General features: G+C 41.4%; 1 non-coding gene across 1 annotated transcript; it reads right to left on the bottom strand.

The window, feature by feature from the left end:
- Positions 1–15,396: 15,396 nt before the first annotated feature.
- LOC126012745 (U1 spliceosomal RNA) lies at positions 15,397–15,556 on the bottom strand. Its single transcript, XR_007497150.1, has one exon. It is a non-coding gene; the product is annotated as a U1 spliceosomal RNA (small nuclear RNA).
- Positions 15,557–24,732: the final 9,176 nt, after the last annotated feature.

Here is a 24,732-nt window from a genome sequence, read left to right as displayed (position 1 = left end):
TCTTCAAGGGGACCATTGGATGAAACTTGGAGAACACAACTGACATTTATCTTCTACATCAATCTTCAAATCTCAAAGCCCACTAGAGTGAGTGAGAGCAGAATTTCTACCAAAAGGTACTAAAGTCAATGCATTTAAAGGGATGGACAAAGATGGTCTCTATTTGTCAGAGGGGGAAACTGAGGGAATAGTTATTAGGTCTTTATCTGGGGCTTATATTAAGGTCATCAAAGTCCCAAACAAGGAATCTCTCTGAACCTCTAAAGTAGAGACAGTAGATAATAAAAGGAAAAAATAGTAGGAAGATCATTGGTCAGACATAGCTACTAGCTGGAGATATGGGGGCAACCATTTTTCCTCATCTCTTACAAATCTTGGAGAGCTTCTCATCTCTCACCTGTCTGGGATTCCTAAAGCGCTTATACCTGTGCAAGGAATAAAACTGGGGAAGAGATTAGAATTGGATGGTTGCCACAATGGAGTTAAAGACGCTGGGGGCATCAGCATCCTTAGGAAAGAGATATGAGGGAGTTGGAGTGATAGCAGAGAGGTAGGGCGTTTGTCTTGCATGTGGCCAACCTTGGACCAAAACAGATTCAATCCCTGGTATCCCATATTGTCCTTGGAGCCTGCCAGGAATGATTTCTGAGCTCTGAACCAGGAGTACTCCTGAGTGCCACTGGGTGGGGGGAGGGAAGAAGGGACAGAGGTAAGGAGGAGGAAGGAAAGGAGGGAGGGAGGGAGGGAGGAAGGAAGGAAGGAAGGAAGGAAGGAAGGAAGGAAGGAAGGAAGGAAGGAAGGAAGGAAGGAAGGAAGGAAGGAAGGAAGGAAGGAAGGAAGGAAGGGAGGGAGGGAGGGAGGGAAGGAGGGTGGGTGGGTTAGAGGGAAGGAAGGGAGGGTTAGAAGGAAGGAAGGAAGGAAGGAAGGAAGGAAGGAAGGAAGGAAGGAAGGAAGGAAGGAAGGAAGGAAGGAAGGAAGGAAGGAAGGAAGGAAGGAAGGAAGGGAGGGAGGGAGGGAGGGAAGGAAGGAGGAAGGGACAGAGGGAGGGAGGGAGGGAAGGAAGGAGGAAGGGACAGAGGGAGGGGAGGAGAGAGGGAGAGAGGAAGGGAGGGAAGGAAGGAAGGAAGGCCCCCAGAGGTCAAGGATGAGAAAAAAACCCTCTTTTCTCACCCCCAAAAGTTGTTATGACTAATAGAGCAAAGGAGGGAAAGAACCTGGGATAGGATGGGCAGGAAAAACTCTGAGGTTCCATAGCTCATGTCCTGAGTGCTTACATCACATTATTTTCTCTTTGACTATTTTTCTGCTACTAAGTGAAAATGGTCATAACTATGTCAACTATGCACTTGCTGCCAAAAAATAAAGGGCCCAAAGACAGTGAATATGTTGTGCAAGGTCAAGTGTCAGCACAGAAAAGAACAGGTTCCCTTCTTAGGAGATGAGAATTGCTGGAAGAAAGATGTGCAGTAAGAGAGCCCTCCAAGAGGAGATGGTATCTAACTCGGAACAGAGCCTTCAAAGAAATGCATTGTTTAAACAGAGATGGAGGTTTTGCTGATTTGTGTCATTTACCATCTCTGCCCACCCTCATCTGGATTATAAAGAACTTAAAAAAGCCCTGGAGGGGGTAGTGGTGGAAGCAGGCCCTCCAAAAATCTGGATTGACACAGCAGGGCAGGGCCTTCAATGCCTCCCTCACCTGATCCACAATCACTTAGACAAACAAGGCTTCTCCTGATCCTTTCCTCCTCCTCCCATAGTTATTGCAAGACAGAAGCAGAAAATGAGAAATTTCAATGAGCCAAGACCTGCAAGAGAGAAAGAAAAGCATGAAAGTTCCCTCCTATAATTCCCAGCCTGAAAGAACCTGGGTACATATATCTATCTAATACTTCACACTGTGTTGATTCGATAGGGGAACTATTCAAATGTCATGGAGAAGTTCTTAACATCGCTGTTTAATGATAATGCTTGAGTTGGATATGGTCACTATTCATATTGAAAAAGCATTCAATAGCCATCTCTCAAGCATCTATCTAACTGTATACCAGGCATCAAGCAACTTCAAGCAATGAGAAGTGAATAAATACTCTATCACCAATGTACTCCTAGGCATTTGAAAAAAACATACAAACAATCTCCATGGAATTTTGTAGAAATTTGTACTTGGGCTTGGAGAACAGAGAAGCAGCAAAGCTGAATACTTGATTGAATGGGAAAGGGCACACCGAAGAAAGCTCCATCTTTGAAGGTGAATAAAGACTATGTATTAACAAATGAGTAAAAGTTTGTCATGTAGACAGATGTAAGTAAAGATAAATTGGGGGAAGAAATAAATGGCTTGTGCAAAATCAAAGAGGTTGAGTAGATATGCACAAAGAAAGGGCCATGCAAATTGCCATGTAATGATCATTAAATACTCTGGCTGATGGGAATAGCTCATGAAATTAGATCAGTGGTTCTGTCCACGTTATCTGCCCACCTATATACCCCATGATTATAAAGCACTGATCTAAGTTAAACTATACTGTTATTTTTGTGCCATGAATAAATTGAGTTCCTGCCCTCTCTGATTTGTTTTGTTTTAGTTCTTTTTTTTTTTTTTTTTGGTTTTTGGGTCACACCCAACAGCACTCAGGGGTTACTCCTGGCTCTATGCTCAGAAATTGCTCCTGGCAGGCTCGGGGGACCTTATGGGATGCCGGGATTCGAACCACCATCCTTCTGCATGCAAGACAAACGCCCCACCTCCATGCCACCTCTCCAGCCCTCTGATCGGTTTTAAATTTTATATTTTATCAGATTCACAGTATATGGTCCTTTTAAAAAAAAATGTTAATGCTTAATCTTTTTCAGTAAAATAAAGTTGCCTAGAATATTCTCCCCAGTAGTAGGAGTCCATAGTCTAATTCCCCACCTCATTCTGTCAATGATTTTACTCTAACATACTCCACCACCTTCTTCCCACAGCATCCTTCCTTGACCCTCATTCAACTTCCTTGGAACCACCAGGCTCAAACCTTGGCTGTTCTCCACTCTTAGAATCAATGAAGCTAATTAAAAGCATAATGAAAGACACAAGGGCACCAAGACAGCTGAACAAACATTTACAAATGCGTAGATGAAATAAAGTATTTACATTATGTGCAAGCAGTGGTATCACTTGGATTGACATTGGGAAAAATGAGTCAGAGGATGTTCAAACAGAGATCGCCTTCCTCCTAGTCAGTTAATGTCTTTTGGAATGATGGAATGAAAGGAACATGGTTAACAGGAAAAAACACAGTTTGCTGCTTGAAACTCAAGGTACAAATATAAAATTGTTAAATAGCAATTGTTGAGGCCAGAGAGTGATAGTACAGTGAGTGGGTAGGGCCTTGCCTTGCATGCAGCTGAGCAGGTTTGATCCCTGGAGTCCCATATGGTCCCCTGAGAACTGCCAGGAGTTATTTCTGAGTGCAGAGCCAGAAGTAGTCCCCAAGCATTGCAGAGGGTGGCCTAAAATAAATAAATAGCAATTGTTCGGGGACCAGTGATGCAGCTCAGTAGTAGAGCACATGAAACATGTGAGTTCCATCCCCTGAAAGGCATTCTCCACCCAGTGCCTACAGGAGTGGCTCTCAAAACAATAAAAAAGGAAAGAAGGAAAAGGAGCAATTGTTCAATTTCAACTTTTGAAGTTATTGACATACTTCATGCCTACTGAACTGAATAAGAACCGTCAGGAACCCCCAATGGTTGGGCCAAAGAAATGACTCAGGGTCAAGGTTCTATCCCTGGTTCCACATGAGTACCACCCATAGCATAACTAAGGTGTACTAGCTCTGGTAGCCCTGGAGCACTGTGAGGGCAACTCTAGTGGGCTTGAACAACACCACATGACAGGGCCTGAGCATTGACTATCATCCATCTGCGTAACAGAGCAGGTTATCACCAGGAGTCATCACAGCAGTGCCTCCAGGGGTCAGGTCACCCTTTGGAAGCTCCCTCACCCCCTATGAGAGAAAGAATCTTAAAGCTGAGAACAGTGAGCCTGGCTAATAAGTGAGTTTTTCTTGTGACTCTTGGAACATGACATACCTTTTACAAATATTTTCCTTTACTCTCCAACTACAAATCCCCATTGTTAGAACTTATTTATTTATTGCAGTTGACAGAGATCAAACCCCAGCCCCAGACATGTGTGGCATATGCTCTACTGTTAAGCCCCAGCCCCATCGTTGTCCTTCCCATTTTAAATAAGCAGAAACAGAGTAGTTTGAGTCTTTCACATGCCTTAGATATTAGCCTTTTATCTGATGCATGATGTATGAATGTTTTCTTCCATTGAGTAGGACATTTTCTTATTTAGAGCACCATTTCTTTTATTTTCTTTATATTAGAAGGTGATTTATGATACTGATTATAATACATTCCAGCACCACACCCTTCACCAGACTGTCTTCCTCCACTATGTTCTTAGGGTTCTGTCCCAGTCAACCTCCCTAGCCCACTCTGGGTAAGTTAGGCATGCAGAAGCTTTGGGGTTTGACCCAGTTTATTTATTTCTAATTTTGTTTTCTCTGCCAATGAGGTCATTGAATATTCTTCTGAAGTCAATATCATGGAGAGTCCTGCTTACATTTTTTACAGTGTTCTTAAGAATAGAGATCTGACTTCAACACTTCCCACGCTAGAAGTCAAGGCTATTCTCATTCATTACTAAACCTAGCATCTTACTAGCAGTCACTAGGCACTTACTAGATCTTTATAAATTTGTCCAACTAAAACTATAGAAAAGGTTTCCACATTTATTTAGCCTGCTGCTTCTTAATTAGAAAAGACAGGGTCCAGAGTTATAGCACAGCAGTAAGGCGTTTACCTTGCAAGAGGCCAACGGAGGATGAACCCAGGTTTGTTTCCTAGCATTTTATATGCTCCCCCGAGTCTGCCAGGAGCAACATTTCAGTGTAGAGCCAGGAATAACCCCTGAGTGCTGCCGAGTGTGGCCCCAAAATAAAAACAAAATAAAGAAAAAAGATGAAGAAACAAAGAAAAAGACATTTTAAAAAGTCACTCAGAACCCTCCTGAAAAATCTTTTTTTTTTAAGTGAACTGACAGAAAGTGCTCCTCAAGTGTACTTGAAGTTGTTCCCACACCTCTATACCATCCCAGTGTCCTTCAAGATGGTGATTTTGCCCACACTGGAAAACATTGATCTATATTATGGCCCGCAAGAGATCTTGAAAAGGAGGGCTATTAACTAATGTTTATATAATACTCTCATTTATGTGTACTTCACTTATTTTAAATACATGTAAATTAGAAATATCTGGAACACCAGATTCTTCAGGGTCAAAAGCATAATAGACATTCAATCAAGGCATTCAAACCTCCCAGAGAAATAATAAAAAATAGAAAATCTTGAAGAAGAGCCCAGAGAAATTGGCAATGAAATCTAGTTTGAATAAAACTGTGAGAAGATTCCCAATGGGACCATATGAAGAAACTGTGCAAGTGAAGGTTAAGTTTGGACAAAGACATGTGGCCCTGGGCTGGAGCAGGTAGGGTTCTTGTTTTTCATGCGTACAACTCTGATTTGATCCTTATTCCCTTTTAGATGTCTAAAACCCTTCCAGGAATGACCCCTGAGCACAGAGCCAGGAATAAGCCCTGAGCACTGCTGGGTGTGGCTCAAAAACAAAAAAGAAAATTATGTGGGGCCCTCAGTCTCAACACTGGTAAGGCAGTCCAAAGTATTCAGGACAATAATTGAAAAACTGTACATGGAACATCCTTTTTTTTTTTCTTTTTGTTTTGTTTTTTGGGCTACGCCCGGCGGTGCTCAGGGGTCACTCCTGGCTGTCTGCTCAGAAATAGCTCCTGGCAGGCATGGGGGACCATATGGGACACCGGGATTCGAGCCAACCACCTTTGGTCCTGGATCGGCTGCTTGCAAGGCAAACGCCACTGTGCTATCTCTCTGGGTCCGCACGGAACATCCTTGTAACAAGCATTAAAGTTCTGAAATAAATAATAAATTTAAATAAATTAAATAAACATTAAGCAACCTTTTATTACTAGAGTTCATTTAAAAAGTTCTAGATACTTGGGGCAGGAGAGATAGCATGGAGGTAGGATGTTTGCCTTGCATGAAGAAGGACTATGGTCCCCCGAGCCTGCCAGGAGTGATTTCTGAGCATAGAGGCAGAAGCAACCCCTGAGCTCTGCCAGGTGTGACCCCCCCAAAAAAAAACCCCACAAAGTTCTAGATACTGCAAATAATAGCATGCACCTTATTCTGTAAAGTAGAATTAGGGTTATAGAGATGTTTCAAAGAGCTGGACAACATCATTTGTATGCAGGGGGCTGGGTTCAAAACCCTCCCTCCCAGTCTGTTGGAACCTTTAAGCCCCACTAGGTATTATCCTCCCAAAACAAAAACAACAAAAATTTAAAACCACAATGGTGGGTCAGGAGCAATAGCACAGCGAGTAGGGAATTTGTTTTGTATGCATCCCTCCAGGTTCAATCCTTCACATCCCATACAGTCCCTGAGCCTGACAAGAGTAATTTCTGACCTTGGGGACTTTGGGGGAGAAAGGTGAATACATTGGTGATGGATATAGTGTTGGAATGATGAACATATGAAACAATCATTGTAAATCATGGTACTCAATAAAGAAAAAAAAATTTAATGAATGGGTACTGAGCTTCATCTTCTTTGTTGGGCCATGACATAAAAAGTATATTATCCTTATTTTTTTTATTCACTAGGAGATTACATTGGAATGTCTTTTTTTTTTTTTTTTGGTTTTTAGGCCACACCCATTTGACGCTCAGGGGTTACTCCTGGCTATGCACTCAGAAATCGCCCCTGGCTTGGGGGGACCATATGGGACACCAGGGGATCGAACCGCGGTCCTTCCTTGGCTAGCGCTTGCAAGGCAGACACCTTACCTCTAGCGCCACCTTCCCGGCCCCGACATTGGAATGTCTTTAGGGAGAAGATCTACCAAACAATGCTCAGGAGTTCCAGGGGGGGCTACTCTTAAGAATTCTTGACCAACCAAGCTGATGTTAAATGCTATAGTATAGGATGTGGTGTGCTCTGGCCCCCTGTGGTCCCAGGGACCACCAAACCCCCTTACCTCCGTGTATTCAGGGGCCTCCAGGGCCACAGTCAGTAATATTGAGAGTGGATGGGACATGTGACATGTACTGCCATGGGTAAACCCTTGGATTATCTCCACAACCCTGCACGGGGTTTCCTCCTTTTTAACTAAAAACAAAACCAAGAGTGCTTGGTACTGAAGATGAACTGACATCATGCCTGGGATTTGCTTCAAAATGTTATCAGAAAAAAATTATGTGAGTGATCTGTGAATCAGGAATGGTGAGACACCAATACCTATACAAGAACAATGGCTTCAGTTAAAATAGAGAGTGAAGAGAGCAAGTCATTTTTTTTTTTTTTTTTTTTTTTTTTTTTTTGGTTTTTGGGCCACACCCAGTAACGCTCAGGGGTTACTCCTGGCTATGTGCTCAGAAGTTGCTCCTGGCTTGGGGGACCATATGGGACACCGGGGGATCGAACCGCGGTCCGTCCAAGGTTAGCGCAGGCAAGGCAGGCACCTTACCTTTAGCGCCACCGCCCGGCCCCGCAAGTCATTTTTAATTCAGTTCCCACAATGATCTAAAGTGTTGTCAACTGGTTTCACAGGCAAAGAAAGCAGCTGACATTGCTCATGAATGATAATCGGGCCTGTGACTTTGAGATTTTTCCTTTTGCTAATACTCTGGAGATGTTTCTTATATTTTCATGACAATTAAGACGGTCTATTTCTATATATGCAAATTTATGTGTAATTCATCTCTTCTGTCTTTATAGATCTTCATCTGTACTTTGAGCAATTGTTTTGAATACTTACTGACTCACAGAGTTGTTTCAGTTTCACTGCATCTAAATTCATAATCTACTTCCTCTTGCCACTGAGCACAATAAAATGAACTGGATCTTTCTTTTTTTAAAAAATTCTATTTGTTTTATGTTTTAGTGACACACCCAGTAGTGCTCTGGCCTTAATCCTGGTTTAATTCCAGTTCAAGAATCAGTCCTGCTAGGGTTGAAGGACAATGTTCAAACTAGGATCTGCCACATGCAAGGCAAACACCTTACGTCTGTACTACCTCTCCAGTCTCCAAATCTGTATATTTCTTACAATGAAGAAATGCCAAAAGATCTGTGTGCATATGCATAATCACAAAGCTCATTTCAATAGACCTCAATACATTTTAACTAATTAGCAATTAATTTATTGGACTACTTTGCCTACTTCCTCAGGCTGTTTTTTTTCCTGCAATGTTAAGATGAATCCTTCTCTGGGGTTTCCTGTTTTTTACTACCATGTCACCTTATTAAATATGTCATCTGTGTACCTATAAATAACCTCCATATTGGGGCCAGAGCGGTGGCACAAGCAGTAGGGCATTTGCCTTGCATGCGCTAACCTAGGACGAACTGAGATTCGATCCCCTGGCATCCCATATGGTCCCCAAGCCAGGAGCAATTTCTGAGCGCATAACCAGGAGTAACCCCTGAGCATCACCGGGTGTGGCCCCTCCCAAAATATTGTCTCCATATTGAAACTGTTTCTACAAAGAATATTTTTTTTTGTAATGGCAAGGGCTGGCTATCCATTGTTTCAATAACATTTATCAAAAGCTGAATCTAGGCTGGGTACTGTACTAAGGGCTTGGAGAACAAACATAAAAGCAGTAGCTAGAGGGCAGCACAGCATAATAGTGATCAAGTGAGTATGTGCTTGTGATAAGTGTGTTAGATAGTGATTGATAAATAAGGGTGGGCTCCCTTGCAAGGGTTAAATCCCAACACTGTTGCTCACTAGCTCAATGGCATTATTTGGGAAAAATTAATTAATCTCTGCGCCATAGCTTCCTTATCTATATAAATGGACATAATAATAGTGCCAACTGCCTAGTTAGACTGTGAATCAACTAAACCAGAACACATGTTCAGTTCTTAATGCTTAATCTCATAAAAGTGGGAACTTCCTGTCCCCTTATGGTTTGATAGGAAGGATTTTGGAGGAAGGAATTTGATGTAACCGAGGATGGACTAAGGAAATGTTCTTTGGCAGAAACAGTTGTCTCAGCCTGAGGCTGCTGAGTTGAGAGGAATGAGGAAGGCAGGAAGGTAATTCCAACCATAAAGGCTTGCTCTGCTCTAGAAAGGAACCTTCAATTTCCTGAGCTCCGTAGGAGTTGCCAGTATCAATGTTAGTGATAAATAGGGGCGGGGGAATCAAGTGACATCTATTTAGCAACTATATGATACTTCATCAACATCCTATGCCTATTTCTATTTACTCCCCCCCCCAATATTGTTCAGAAAAGAATAACTCCCCATCTCCCCCAAAAAATTTTTGTCTAGAGATTGGGGAAATCCCTCAGTGGTCAGGAACATTGAATCCCATCTCCATTCTGGCACTCACTGTATGGCCCCTTAAAACCTGTGGAAGTTCCCGACGCTATAGGACCATTGACCCATCTAGCCAGTGTGCTTGGCCCACTGTTTGGGAGGTCCCACCTCCCCACCCCCAAAAAAGTTACCCTCAATCTCCCTCTTAGAGTGTGCTTTTTCAAGGAATCTAACTTAAATCATCATGAATTATACTAAATATAATCAAATCTCACTAATAAGGAAATTAAGAGAAATACTTATTGATTTATCACTGAACCATCACTTACTAAGGAATATTAAGCATTTATTTAAATCTGAGTATCTTTATTATGTATACAGTCTTGGATAGATACTTCATGTATCAAATGTCAATCCTTAACTTTTATAAGTATTATTCTCTTTTGTGAAAAACTTCAGAAAAATCAAAACAACTTCAGGCACACAAAAGTGTAAAGAATATACTGAACCCCCCATACATCATTCATCCAACTTGACCCAGATAGTAACTAATATTGTTTCATTCTAAATTTTCATCCCCACCATCATGTTGCCCTTTCTGTGGCCTTTTTTGTTTTTGTTTTTTGTTTTTGTTTTAGGGAGTCACACCTGCTGGTGCTCAGGGGCTACTTCCAAATAGGTCCTGGGGTGGCTGCTTGCCAGCATACTGGGACACAATGCAGTGCTGGGGATCAAATCTAGATCTTTGGAATGCAAAGCATGCACACACATGCTCTATGCTATCTCCCCAGCCCTTCTGTGCTATTTTGAAGCAAATTCCAGGCATCATACGTTATCAATACATGCATATTTCAAAACTATATCTCTAAAAGAGTTTTTTTTATGAAAAGTGCCATTATCTTATCTAAAAAATAATAAAAATTTCTGATGTCAATGGTATTGAGATATTCCTTTGATGTATTCTGCAGTATTTAATTATATTCATTATTTTATTTTATTTATTTTGGGAGGGGAAGCCACACATGATGTTGCTCAGGGATTATTCCTAGCTGTGCATTCTGGAATTACTCCTGGTTAGTTTAGGGAACTATATAGGATGGCAGGAATTGAACTCGATTGGCTGCATGCAAATAAAGTACCCTACTCACTTTACTCTGGTTTGGGGGGGATGGGGGCATATCCAGAAGTGCTCAGGAGCTACTTTCAGCCTAGTGCTTAAGAGTCACTCCTGTTGGTGTTCAGGGGGTTATATATGGTACCAGGGATCAAACCAGGTCTATCTATATACAAGGCAAGCACTTTAACCCCTCCACTACCTCTCTGAACCAAAAATATAAAAATCATGTTCTGGCTAGAGAGATAGCTTAACAGGCTGAGTGCATACTTTGCAAACAGGAAACCTGGATTGGATCCAATACCGCATGGTTCTCCAAGCACTGCTAGAAATAACCCTTGAGCAACAAGCCAAGCCTGGGTGTAGCCCCCAAACCAATAATAATTCTTTTCATATTTGAATTAAGGCTCAACTAAGGGGTCGGAGCAGTGACACAGCGGTAGGGCATTTGCCTTGCAAGTGGCTGACCTAGGATGGACTGCAGTTTGATCCCCAGCATCCCATATGGTCACCCAAACCAGGAGTAATTTCTCAGTGCATAGCCGGGAGTAAACCCTGAGTGTCACCAGGTGTGGCCCAAAAAAACAAAACAAAACAAAAAGACTCAAATAACATCTGCGCATATACCGGTAAATTAATTATATGTTCTTTAACTTATTTAGAGGAAATGGTTAGACCATACTAGATAATGGTCAGCAGCCACTCCTTATGCAATGCAGGAGTCACTCCTGACAGCTCAAGTGACCATGTGGTATTAGGGATCAAAAGGTCTTGCATGTCATGTGCACTAATCCTTTGAGCTATCTTCTAAGTCTCTAAATATTTTTTCTTTTTTTTTAATATGGACTTCTCCAGTTGCTCTAGTTGTTTGGGGGTTTGGGGGCCCATGGGCCACTGCTGGTAATATCAGCCTTGGAGTGAGGGTCCTGCTTAGGACCTCTAGGGTCAACCCAGTGATGTTCAGGAGAACCCCCAGAACTACACCCAACAGTGCTTGGGGACATGCAGTGAAAGGATTTAACTCAGAGTCTTCAGCATGTGGACATGCAAAACATGTGCCCCTTTGAGCTAGCTCAAATCTCCTTAAATCCTTTCTTTTTGGTGGGGGGTTGGGCCACACCTGGTAGCGCTCAGGGGTTACTCCTAGCTCTGCACTCAGAAATTACTCCACACCTCCCTTAAATTCTTTTTATGTTTTCTCATTCTTTTTCTCTTATAATACATTTGTTCAAGCATTTGCTAGATTTTCCTGCAATATTTCCCACAACATAGGTTTTGCTGATTGCTTCTCTGTGATGCTTTTTAAACTCTGCCCTCTATGTTCTCTGTAGAAAAATAGTTGTGTCTAGAAGCTAAAACAAATTCACATGTAATTTTGTTTTCTCATCAAGGAGAAACAAAATATCTTGTCACCTTTGCTTTTATTTTACCTGATTAAATACTTTAAGAATTTCCTCCCCAGTTGTGACATTATTACCTAGATTGCAAGTAAGAATTCTAGCTGTTGTATAGTTGGGCCACCATAGGATCGCAGTTAAATCTACTGTTGTCTGGAGCCTGAGCAATAGCACAGAAGAGGGCATTCGCCTTGCATGCGCCCGCTGGTTCAATCTCTATTATCCCATATGGTGTCCTGAGCCTGTGAGGAGTAATTTCGGAGCACAGAGCCAAGAATAACACCTAGGGCCCGGAGAGATAGCACAGCGGTGTTTGCCTTGCAAGCAGCTGATCCAGGACCAAAGGTGGTTGGTTCGAATCCCGGTGTCCCATATGGTCCCCCGTGCCTGCCAGGAGCTATTTCTGAGCAGACAGCCAGGAGTAACCCCCGAGCAACGCCGGGTGTGGCCCAAAAACCAAAAAAAAAAAAAAAAAAAAAGAATAACACCTGAGCGCCACCAATGTGGCCCAAAAATAAAATAAAAAATTTACTGTTGTCCGGAGATGTAGCTCCTTGGTAGATTGTACACATCATATGTGTGAAAATCTGTCTGATCTTACTCCTTACTTCTTTGCAAAACAAAGAAGAGATGGAAGAGTAGGAAAATGAGGAGGAGGAGGAGGAGGTGATAGTAGAAGAGAAGAAGATAGAGAAAAAGAAGAAATACTCTGACTGATACTTCTCATAATTATTCTATTATTCTTCAAGGATTACTAAATGCTAAATATGTCATCCAGTATTAGGCTTATAGATAATCATTGAGAACACTTACTGAGTCACTTTTTTTTTTTAAATAGGGCAACTGCTTTATCTGAGCTAAATGTAATCACAAAACAAGCCCACAGTGCAAGTTTTGTTTTCTCCATTTAACAGAAGTACATCTCAAGGAGGCAGAAGGCCACACAATTTGCAAATGACAGGCAGAAGGGAAATGGAAATGCAGATTTGTCTGTCTCCTAACCGTCAGCTTTTTGCTGGCACCCAGTCCTTTGAAGACAATTAAACTGCAACAATGATTCCTGTATTCAGCAGGATTATATCTGGAAAGGATAAAGATACATTATTAAAAACAAGAAAAGAATATGAGATTATAAAACACATATGGAATCTGAACCATGAAATTATTCAGATTTGGAAGTGTTGACGCTATAATGAATAGGAAGGAGGAGGGCGAATATCACTGTTGTTAGAGGTTCCTGGGAGAGGTTTTGTCAGGCAACGCAAAAATTATTGCAAATACAAGAGCTTTACCAATGAGCAAGGGTCTTTTGCACAAGTATCTTCTCCCTTGGGATCCATGTCACACTGACACAAAGATTTTGTCACCATAGCAACTGGTCACTGGACCAATGAAATAATCAGTTGTCATGGTAACATCGTCTCCATCTTACTCCCACCAGGCACCTGTTCCAAATCATCACCTTCACCAACAACCTTATACCACTTCAATGCTCCTTTCTTTTTTCCCCTGCCACCACCCTGTGATCTCAGTCACTTATGTCCAGGTCCCTACATTTATGGTTATATGTATATAAAACTATTAAAAACAAATCAAAGGACAGTCAATTTGTAGTGTAGTGCTTTACAGCATATGGGAGAAAGTCTCTAAAATACGAGAACTGAATGAGCCAGAGCATTGAAAAAGGAGAACACGTGATGCCCCATTTGTTCCAGTTAAATTCTTTTAGATTTTTAAAGCATTGCAGAATCTTGATTCCCATTTTATTCATCTAGTTTCACCATTTCACTGACAATTCCTCCTCCTCCACTCTCCTCAATGAAGATGTCTCTCAATAACCTCACCCGATTACATTCAAAATACTTAAAATGTCTCATTATTAATTTTGCACTCCTTAAATGTTGTGAAATGTTGAAATGATTACCAGTTTGACTATGTTGAATACAAAAACATATATTTGGAATGATCTTCCAAACGATGCTCAGGATGCCCACGGGTTCCTCCCAAATCCCGTCTCATAGAACTAGTGAGGATCCTTAATATGATGATGCTTGGATCTTGCAGTGCTGGATATCGTCTGGGTCACCCCTGCCAAGCTAGATGGGCTTCCAAAATTGCACCTGGAGGGCCCAAGAGATAGTACAGCAGATAAGATGCTTGCTTTGCGTGGTTTGATTCATAGCACCAAATATGGTCCTCCAAATCTTCTAGGAATGATCCCTAAGCACAGAACTAGGAGTAATCCCTGAGCTCTGCAAGCTATGTCCCTAAAACCAAAAGAAACAAACAAAAAGTTACACCCTATGATGTACCAGGGACAATGTGGTACAAGTGATTGAACATGCAAAATGTGCACCTCTCTCACTGTCCCTTCTTTTCTTTTCTTTTCTTTTTTTTTTTTTTGGCCACATCCGGTGACACTCAGGGGTTACTCCTGGCTCTGCAGTGAAAAATCGCTCCTGGCTTGAGGGACCATATGGGACACCGGGAATCGAACCCAGGTCCATACTAGGTTATCTGCGTGCAAGGCAAGCGCCCTACTGCTGTGCTATTGCTCCGATCCCCCCCCTTTTTTTTTAATTAAAATGTTTAAGTTGGGCCAGAGTGCTAGCACAGCGGTAGCGCATTTGCCTTGCACCAGGAAGACCAGGAAGAACCTGAATTCCATCCCTGGCATCCCATTTGTCCCCAAGCCTACCAGGAATGATTTCTGAGCACAGAGCCAGGAGTAACCCCTGAGCGCCACCGTGTATAGCCCCAAAACAAAACAAAACTGGGGCCAGAGAGATAGCACAGTGGTAGGGCATTTGCCTTGCACGCAGCCGATTCAGCACTAACTGTGGTTCGAATCCCTGCATCCCATATGGTCCCCTCTCCCCCGTGCTTGCCAGGATCGATTTCTGAGCAGTCAGGAGTACTCCCTGAGCTCTGCTGCCGAGTGTGACCCAAAAACCAAACCCAAACCAAAACAAAACAATTTTTAGGTACTATGGTTAAAATAATGTTATGTTTTTATGGTTTTTTTGTTTTTTTGTTTTTTGTTTTTTTTGGTTTTTGGGTCACACCCGGCAGTGCTCAGGGGTTATTCCTGGCTCCAGGCTCAGAAATTGCTCCTGGCAGGCACGGGGGACCATATGGGGCGCCGGGATTTGAACCGATGACCTCCTGCATGAAAGGCAAACGCCTTACCTCCATGCTATCTCTCCGGCCCCCTTTTTCTTTTTTTTGGTTGTTTTTATGGTTTTTGATGTGAAAATTATTTTCACAAAAGTATCACAAATGTAAAGCACACAAATGTATTATCTTACAGGACGTGAAGTTAGCAGTCTGAAGTAAGTCCCATTGGACTGAAATAAAAGAGCTGCATGATTGTGTTCTTTGGTGGCTCTAGGAGAGAATCCATTTTCTCACCTTTTCCATCATAAGTAAGCCAGAATTCTTTCTTTGGGATATTTTTTCCCCTCAGGGGAGAGCGCAAATGCAGTCCCCCACTACCAAAATTAGGCAGTCAAGTTTCCCACATTTGGGGAAATCACAGGGGTCAGCACATCCGGAGTGCAATGGATGAGCCTCACCCTGGAAAAACCAGGGTGATCATGGGATATTTTTGTTGTTGTTGTTGTTGTTGTTTTGATATTTGGGGCACACCTGGCAATGCTCAGGGGTCACTTCTGGTTCTACACTCTTGGAGGTGCTCTGGGAACCATATGAGCTTTTGGGGATCAAACACAGGTTGGCCGCATACAAACAAGTGCTCTATCTGCTATGTTACCTCTCAAGATCCTTCCTAGCATTCTTCAACTCATTGCCCCTTCCCTCTTCAAAGACAATGATGACTAGTCAAGTTATCTCATGCTGCATGCTGCTGGCACAGATTTTCCTTTTTTCTCTCTTTCATTCCTTTATTTTTAATTTTGATTTTTGGGTCCACTCCTGCCAGTGCTCAAGGCTTACTCTTAGCTTTATGCTCAGAGATCACTCCTGGGTGGGCTCAAGCTCATCAGGAGTGATCCCCAAAAGCAGAGCCAGGAGTAAGCCCTGAACACAGTTTGTGGGGCTCAAAAAACAAAAACAACAAAAACAATAGCTAACAGCTAAAATGACCTAAAAAGCTAAATTAAATACTTCGAAAACACTCAATAGAGACTAAATTCTAAAAAATAATAGACAAACCAAAAAACCATATAAAAATAACTGTGGTCAAAACTATTATTAAAAAATAGTGGCTGGGGGCTCCACAGGTGGTGGAGCAATAGGGCATTTGCCTTGCACCCAGCTGACCTAGGACAGACTGCAGCTTGATCCCCTGTGCCTGCCAGAAGCAATTTCTGGGTGCAAAGCCAGGTGTAACCCCTGAGCATCACCAGGTGTGGTTCAAAAACCCAAAAAAAAAAAAAAAAAAAAGTAGCTAATTCTAAGTAATTTTAAGTCCTGCATGCAGATTTCTTTCCTATGTATGTTTGAGTTTTTGCTCCACATTAAAGAAAGTCAAAGTAGAAATCATAAAACATATACTGTGAACATCACTTACTAAAAAATATAATGGAAAGCTCCAGTCCATGAACTCTTTAAAATATTTGGTGAATGAACATGTATACATAGGCTTGATGTTGAAATCAAATATTAAAAGTAATTATAAATTAGATACTTTCACTTCCTATTTTAATTGAATGGTTCAATTTCTAGTCCTGATCTGATTGGATAAGTTTTCTGCTGGAGTCACTCCAAGGGCTATTAATACATATTTAAGGACTCCATCTGATGTCAGAGGAAATTGGGAGCATAGTTACGATTAAATGGGAGCAAATTTATTCATACATGGAAAGGCACTGGAGTAAGTATTTCCTCCACCAGAGGATGCAGGAGGGTAAAAAAGATGAGGTATGATAGCATTAAAGAAATAAGTGTTTAGATATTCTTTTAATGTGAGTTTCAACATTCTTTGAAAAAATTTAACTTTCAATAGGTTCCAAGTTAAAAGCATTTACTAATCATATTTGATATGGTCATATCCTCTGCAGTTTTCAGAGAACACTGAAGCATATGCTTCCATTATTCCTCAGACAAGGAAGGGAATTAGTGAGATCAGAGTTACCTCTGTAATTTTTTAAAATCTTTGATAAGTAGTCATATATATGTATGCTAATTATAGTAATAGGGCTGGAGTGATAATACAGCAGGTAGGGTGACTGACCTGGGTTCAATCCTTAGCATCCCATATAATTTCCTAAGCCTGCCAGGAGTAATTTCTGAGCCCAGAGCCCAGAGTAACACCTGAACACCTCCAGGTGTAACCCCAAAACAAAACAAAATTATAGTACCAAAAATATGTGTCTCTTTATAAAATAATTAGTCTGATTTTATTTTGATTTATTATTCCAATCCCCAAACTTCCTCTCTTTATCACCAAAGTTATTTAGACCAATAGTTCTAGAGTTATATTTTCCCCAGATACATTTTCCGGTCAGCTCTTGCTTCTGATGGAGTAGTTCAATTCCAGCAACATAACAACTGAGCCCAATACACAAAGACTTGTGAGGATCTGAGGGTACCTGAAAGCAAAAGCAAGATATAAACTTCAGCAGATGCAGTCCAATCAAAGCTCACCAAACCTAGACTAACATAAGGGTATAAAAACCGGCACTGCCAAAGTCAGGTTCAAAGCAGATCAATCCCACCATTAAGGTTTTCAGGATCAAAAAATTTCTCTAGAGCTAGAGAGATAGCATGGAGGTAGGGCATTTGCCTTACATGCAGAAGGATGGTGGTTCGAATCCTGGCTTCCCATATGGTCCCCTGAGCCTGCCAGGAGCAATTTCTGAGAGTAGAGCCAGGGGTGACCCCTGGGGGCTGCCAGGTGTGACCCAAAAACAAAAAACAAATAAACAAAAATAATTTTCTAGGAACTGCTTGTCTAGTGTGAAACTAATACATTCTGTGACTGTATCATCAAGGTACTTTGGATTTCCAGTTTAGTGATATTCCATAATCCTACTGTGCCATTGCATTAGAAACAACAACATGGGCCGGAGCAATAGCCCAACAGTAAGGCGTTTGCCTTGCATGCGACCAATACTTAACGGACCCCAGTTCGAAGGTTTAAATCCCGGCATCCCATATGGTCCCCCAAACCTGCCAGGAGCACCTTTTGAGTGCAGAGACAGGAGTAACCCCTGAGCGCTGCTGGGTCTGACCCAAAATTCAAAAAAAGAAAAGAGATAAAAAGAAACTACAACATTAGTGTGTGTGTGTGTGTGTGTGTGTGTGTGTGTGTGTGTGTGTGTGTGTGCGTGTTTTAGGAAAACTGTTCCAAATACATGAATTGTACCTGGTAGTGCTCAGGGCTTACTTCTGGCTCTAAACTCAGGGATCATTTCTAGTGGGCTTGTTGGGGGCATATGAAATATTAGAGATGGGGCCCAGAGAGATAGCACAGTGGCATTTGCCTTGCAAACAGCCAATCCAGGACCAAAGGTGGTTGGTTCGAATCCCGGTGTCCCATATGGTCCCCCGTGCCTGCCAGGAGCTTCTGAGCAGCCAGGAGTAACCCCTGAGCAACGCCGGGTGTGGCCCAAAAACCAAAAAGAAAAAAAAAAAAAAGAAATATTAGCGATGGAACTCCAGTCAGTGCATCCAACTGCCAAGAACGCAACATTATGAGTATTTTCACTTACCTCATCATTATCAAAGTCATTCCAAAGGCTTTTCTTAAATTCACTGAAATTTTCTTGAACTGGACTTTGATTATTTATATTATTCACATCAGAAATTTATGCCAGTAGAGGCTGCCATGTAGCTGGCCAAAATGAAAATAAACACAAAAGTAATTATAAATGCTGTTGCAAAACACTAGTCCTATTTGGAGGACTGGCATATCAGGGATTCCAGGTGAAGTGGTCCTGATGAAATGACTTCCTCTTGACTCAAATAGAATGAGAAAGTAGCCCATGAGAGACATTTATGGCCAAGCTCTTTCCAGAAAAGGCTCTTTTACATCTACCTTTACACCCTTGAAGTCAAGGGAGTTTAGAATTGTGCAATAGTTTCTATCTACTTTGAAACTTCTTCAAGATGGTCTGCTGACAACTTTGTAATCTAATATCTACTGATTTAGGCTTTCTTGTCTGTAGCCTCCAATTTAAAATTCTATTGCACTTGCTCTGTGGGCTAAAAGTTACTGGAACGTGCTCTACTATTCTTTACTATCCTAATGGACTAGATTTGCCAAAGTTTTACTTAAGATTTTGGAATCTCTGTTCATAAATGAAACCAACCTATACTTGTGTGATTTTCTTTGCACTGACCTTGAGTTTTATAGCAGGGTAGAAAGTGGGTCACTCTGATTCAGATGTGCAAAAGACTATTGGTGATTTTCTACAACTAATTTTATTTTAGATTAAAGCTAACAACAGAGAAAATTTTTGGAGTTGTATTTCTTTTATTTTAATTGCTTTATTTAAGCACTGTAGTTACAAAATTGATCATTGTTGGGTATAAGTTATACAATGTCATACAACGCACACAATTCACACCATCCTTTCCGTCAACAATGTCTCCGTTTCCCTCCCATACATATTCACCCCTGCCTTGCTCTAGGGCAGAAAATTTACTTCTCTCTCTCTCTCTCTCTCTCTCTCTCTCTCTCTCTCTCTCTCTCTCTCTCTCTCTCTCTCCTTTTTTGACATTGTGGATTGCACTATTGTTAATAGAGGGGTGTATTTCTTTCCCTGTGAGTTGAAGGTGATCAATTTGGAATGCCTGCTCCCTGCTCCTCTTGTAGAAACCCCTTGCAATCTGGTGATCTTTTTTGATCCCACTTGTATGTTGGAAGTGTGGAAAGAGAAGGAAGTCAAGCTTCATCTTTTCTTTCTTCCTCTCTCCTTTTTCATTTTGTGGGAGAGAGGGGAGATCGGGAGAGAAAAAGGGAGATGGAGGGAGGGAGGGAGGGAGAGCTAGAGGAAGGAGAGAAGGGAGAGAGGGAAAGCGAGGAAGGGGGGAAGGGAGGCTAGAGAGAGGGAGAGAGGGGGGAGGGGAGAGAAGAGGTACAGGGAAGAGAGAGGGAGAGTACAGAGGGAAAGGGAATAGAGATAGAAAGATGTGAGAGAGAGGGAGAGAGGAAAGAAGGGGAGAAAGAGGGTGGGAAAGGCAAAGAGAGATGGAGGAGAGAGGGAGACAAAGAGAGGAATGTTTATCTCTTCTTTTGGGCATCAGTCTGTTCCCTACTTCTGCAACTGCACCCCCTGTGTTCTGAGTCTCCCTCATGTCCACCGCAGGCAGGGAAACCATCCAAATCATGCAAAAGGCAAAAGGTACCAGGAGGTTTTTTCCTGCATGTTTTAAGCAGCTACCTTACATTTAAACCCCCAAACAATTATTGTTCTTATGCCCCCCCTTTTTCTAAATCAGACTCCAATCAGACATAATAGCTCTCCATTACTGGGAGGCAGGGAGACTATGCTGCCTAATTTTCAAATCAGGCTCCCACAATCCTTTCATGAAACCTGTGCTAACAGCAATTGCACATGATAGCTGGAACCCAGGTGCTTTTCTTAAATCATATTTTATCCTTGTAATAACCCAGTGCAGTACAAAATTTCTTTGCCATTTTACAAAAATATTAATTGAGATGCAGAAAGATGGCTATTTTAGGATACAGGCTAAGTTTTCATAGCAGAGAGATCCTGAAATGCAGTGCTTTGAACAAGTGGAGGTTTATTTCACTCAATAAAACATAACAGAGGCAGACGGAAGTCTGGAATGGAAGGGGAAGGTGCCTCACAGAGTTATTCAGGGACTACATTACTTTTGCCTCATGATATTTTACTACTGCCTAGGGTGTTGTCCTCATTTATATGGCTCACCATTGCGTGTGCATGTTCCAGTTTGGATAAAGAAGACAAAGATGATTGACAGACCATTTCCTTTTTAAGGACATTGCACTAAAACACTTGAGCTTACTGTCCCTTACCAAGGAAGCACAAAGTCATATGGCTACAACCAACCACAACAGAGGCTGGAAAAGTAGCCTCTACTTGGCATGACTACATGTAAAGGTAAAACTAGAGGTGGATGGATATACTGAAATTTATCACAAACATTAGGAAGTAATGGGTATCAGATTACTTTCATATTTTTGCCACAGAATCCAATGTGATTCTCATCTTCCAGTTCTCAACATTGCATCAGATAAAGGTATCTTTTCCTTTGCAGATAGGTATAATAATTAGATATGAACAGAAGTAACTGGATGGAGTTTACTGGGATGTTTCAGTTGCTTTTTTTTTTTTTTTTTTTGGCTTATTCTTTCTGTTGCTTGGAAAGTAGATGAAGGTGGTGCAGGCTTCCAAAATCAGATCAGACTTCATTGGGTTAAAGGCGAGAAAGAAAACCTGGAAACTCAGTGGTGGAGGAGCTACCATACCAATCCTGTGCTGTCTATCTTTGTACTTCTTTCTTTATAGGCAAGACAAAAGCCTCTTTTATATTTAAGTTGCTTTAATTATGATCATTTATAAACAAAGAATGTAATATTTTTAGTTTGGGGACCACACCTCATGGTGCTCAAGAGTTATTCATGGCTCTGTGCTTAGAAATTATGGTATTCCTGGAAATTCTCTGGGAACAATATGTGATTCCAGGGATTAAATTTGGGTTGGCCACATGCAAGGCAAACTCTACCTGCTGTGCTATTGCTCTGGCCCCCTAAATGTAAATCTTTTTTTTTAATTTTTATTTATTTAATTTTTTGGGGGGGTCACATCTAGGAGCACTCAGGGGTTACTCCTGGCTCTATGCTCAGAAATCGCCCCAGCAGACACAGGGGACCATATGGGATACCAGAATTCGAACCACCATCCTTCTGCATGAAAGGCAACCGCCTTACCTCCATGCTATCTCTCTGCCTCCCCCCCACCAATGTAAATCTTAAGTCACTCAAATTATTAAGTGATGTATTCAGGGGCCGGAGAGATAGCATGGAGACAGGGTGTTTGCCTTGCATGCAAAAGGACGGTGATTCAAATCTTGGCATACCATATGGTCCACTGAGCAAGCCTGCCAGGGGCGATTTCTGAGCACAGAGCCAAGAGGAACCCCTGAGCGCTGCTGGGGTGACTCAAAAACAAACAAACAAACAAAAAAAAGTGATGTATTCAAAGTCATGCAGCTTGAAAGATATTTTACTCAGATCAACCTTGCCTCCCAGCATTAAATTAGTCTTTTTCCAACCCCTCACTGGGGATCAAAAAAAGTGGGACTGTGAAGACTAGCTCAGCTCCTGCAGTGGCTTCAGAGTTTGAATTGTGTCCTCATTTTTGCTTTGCACACATATTAGGTACCGAGCTATCTACCAGGCTCCCTAAATTAGCTTGTACAAGACAAAAATGTATGCTTTAACATATAACCTTAAATATAATTTCAGAATAAGAATTGATTCTTACCAGGGGCTATGGAAATAAACTTCTGCCCACTGGCAAAAAAAGAAAAAGAAAAAAGAAAAAAAAAGAATCGATTCTCTCTCATTTAGAGAAAATTATTCAAATTTCTTTATGTACCATGAATTTTGGCTAGCAATATAGGATTAGCAATATAAGATGTCTATAGGATGTATGCAACATCACATTACAGAAATGCATCATGAGTTCTCTGGGCATAATTTTTTTATTTCTTATCTCTGACATTATCAATTTATATTAGATGGGTTCTTATTCGTTTTTTTTTATCACTGGCTAGCATGTGCTGATAGTGTGAAGGAAAATTAATGAGAAACATTTTGAAATGTAGAACATTTTATTCATTTACTTTAACTATTTTTCCTCAGAAAAGAATCCACAATTATTAAGCTAATATGTTGAATACATTGGGTTCACCTCCTGGGACAGAGTTGATGTGTCTTTCTGATTGACTATATCATATATAAGTGTTTGTGTGAGGAGGATAAAATATCATGCTGCTCTGAGTTTCATTGGAATGTTGGAAGCCTAGAAAGTATCTTTCACACTGAGAAGTCATTTGGTCGGTGTGATGGACTACTTGAACTGAATGTTCTAAATTGGCATATAGGGAAAATATCTCTAGAATAAGAGGGCAGGAGGCAAGAGATATGGTCCAGAGGGCGGGATACCTGCTTTGACTCCAACCAATCCAGATTCTATCTTGAAAACCCCATATTGTCACCCAAGCATAACTGGTAATGATCCCAGAGTGCAGAACCAGGAGTAAGCCCCAAGAACCACTGGGTATGGCCCCCAAAACAACAACAACTACAACAAAAAAGAATAGGTGAGGAAATTGTGTGACTTTTTTTAGGGAAAGATACCAAAAAAGATGTAACTTGTTTAGGATTTATTAAGTAATATCATTACGTCCAGTGGGTTTATCAAAAATCCTTAGATTTAGATTAACATCTTCTATACTATGTCAGGAATATAACTCAAAGAGCTGAAGTACATGCCTGGCACTATGAGAAACTGCCTGCCAGGTGAAACCTTGGTGACCCCTAGTCCATTGACCCAATTAATATCATATACCAGAACCAAGCATTGAACTGTCCCACCTACACAGCCATGTTAATTATCCCAGGTTTCCTTCAGCATTGCTTGTTCTGTGTTGCATTGCATCCCCAAATTCTGTATGTTATAAAGGAAATAGGTAAGACTATGATTTATCAGCAAATGTCACATTTTGGTTGTAGGGTTTTGTGGTAGATAAAATTATGACACTGTATACCTCTTCCCATTCCCTGAACCTGTGAATATGTTGTCTTAGGTAGCAAAAATGACTTTACAGCTGTGATTAAGTTAGGTCTTAAAATAGGAATGTTAAAAAAATAAATAAATAAAAATAAAATAGGAATGTTTTGGAATTCTGACAGCTTTAGTGACACAGAAGTTGGGTGGAGGACTCAAGATATACCTCAAATAAGTGGAGGACATGTATTGTATGTGGGAGTTTGATCCGTGACACCACATGGTTTCTGTGCACTGCTGGGAGTGGTCCCCTAAACACAGTCCCAAGAGCAGCCCTTGAGCACTGCTAAAAGTTGCCACAAAACAAGCAAATAAAAAAATAAGTTGGATGGAGGTCCAGAGCAACAGTACAGCAGGTAGGGATCACCGGGGTTCAATCCCTGATATTCCATATGGTCCCCTGAGCTTGCTAGGAATGATTCCTAAGTGTAGAGCCTGAAATAATCCATGAGTACTGGGTGTGGCCCCCAAACAAACAACAAAATAATAGAACTTGGATGGAAAAGAGTCATGTTATAAATCACTAGGAAGTGGTTTTTCCCTAGGGAAAATTAGATTCCCCAGGGAAGTCAAAGCTAGGATATTGGATTTATCTGAAAGCAAGTAATTGTAATCGGAGACCTTGATTCCATGGGTCTTACATTAAGATTTACAGCTTGTGGGCCGGGCGGTGGCGCTAAAGGTAAGGTGCCTGCCTTGCCTGCGCTAGCCTTGGACGGACCGAGGTTCGATCCCCCGGTGTCCCATATGGTCCCCCAAGCCAGGAGCAACTTCTGAGCACATAGCCAGGAGTAACCCCTGAGCGTTACTGGGTGTGGCCCAAAAACCAAAAAAGATTTACAGCTTGTGCTACATACTGGCACTTCTCTTGGGAATGGTGGGATTCAGAAAGATTTTCTAAGTGTCTTCTATGATTTTTTTTGTAAGTTCTGAGATTGTAATGCATATTTCTCAGACTTGACCTTGTCTCCACTGAGCTAGGGCCCTATCTCCTCTCCTGTACATACCTACAATGGCATCTAGAATGTAAATTGTGTCATCCACAAAGGTCA

This window comes from Suncus etruscus, chromosome 6, assembly GCF_024139225.1.
Source record: "Suncus etruscus isolate mSunEtr1 chromosome 6, mSunEtr1.pri.cur, whole genome shotgun sequence".
NCBI classification, from domain to species: domain Eukaryota; kingdom Metazoa; phylum Chordata; class Mammalia; order Eulipotyphla; family Soricidae; genus Suncus; species Suncus etruscus.
The sequence above is the reverse complement of the archived record's forward strand: the minus strand, read 5'-3'. Positions and strand labels throughout refer to the sequence as shown.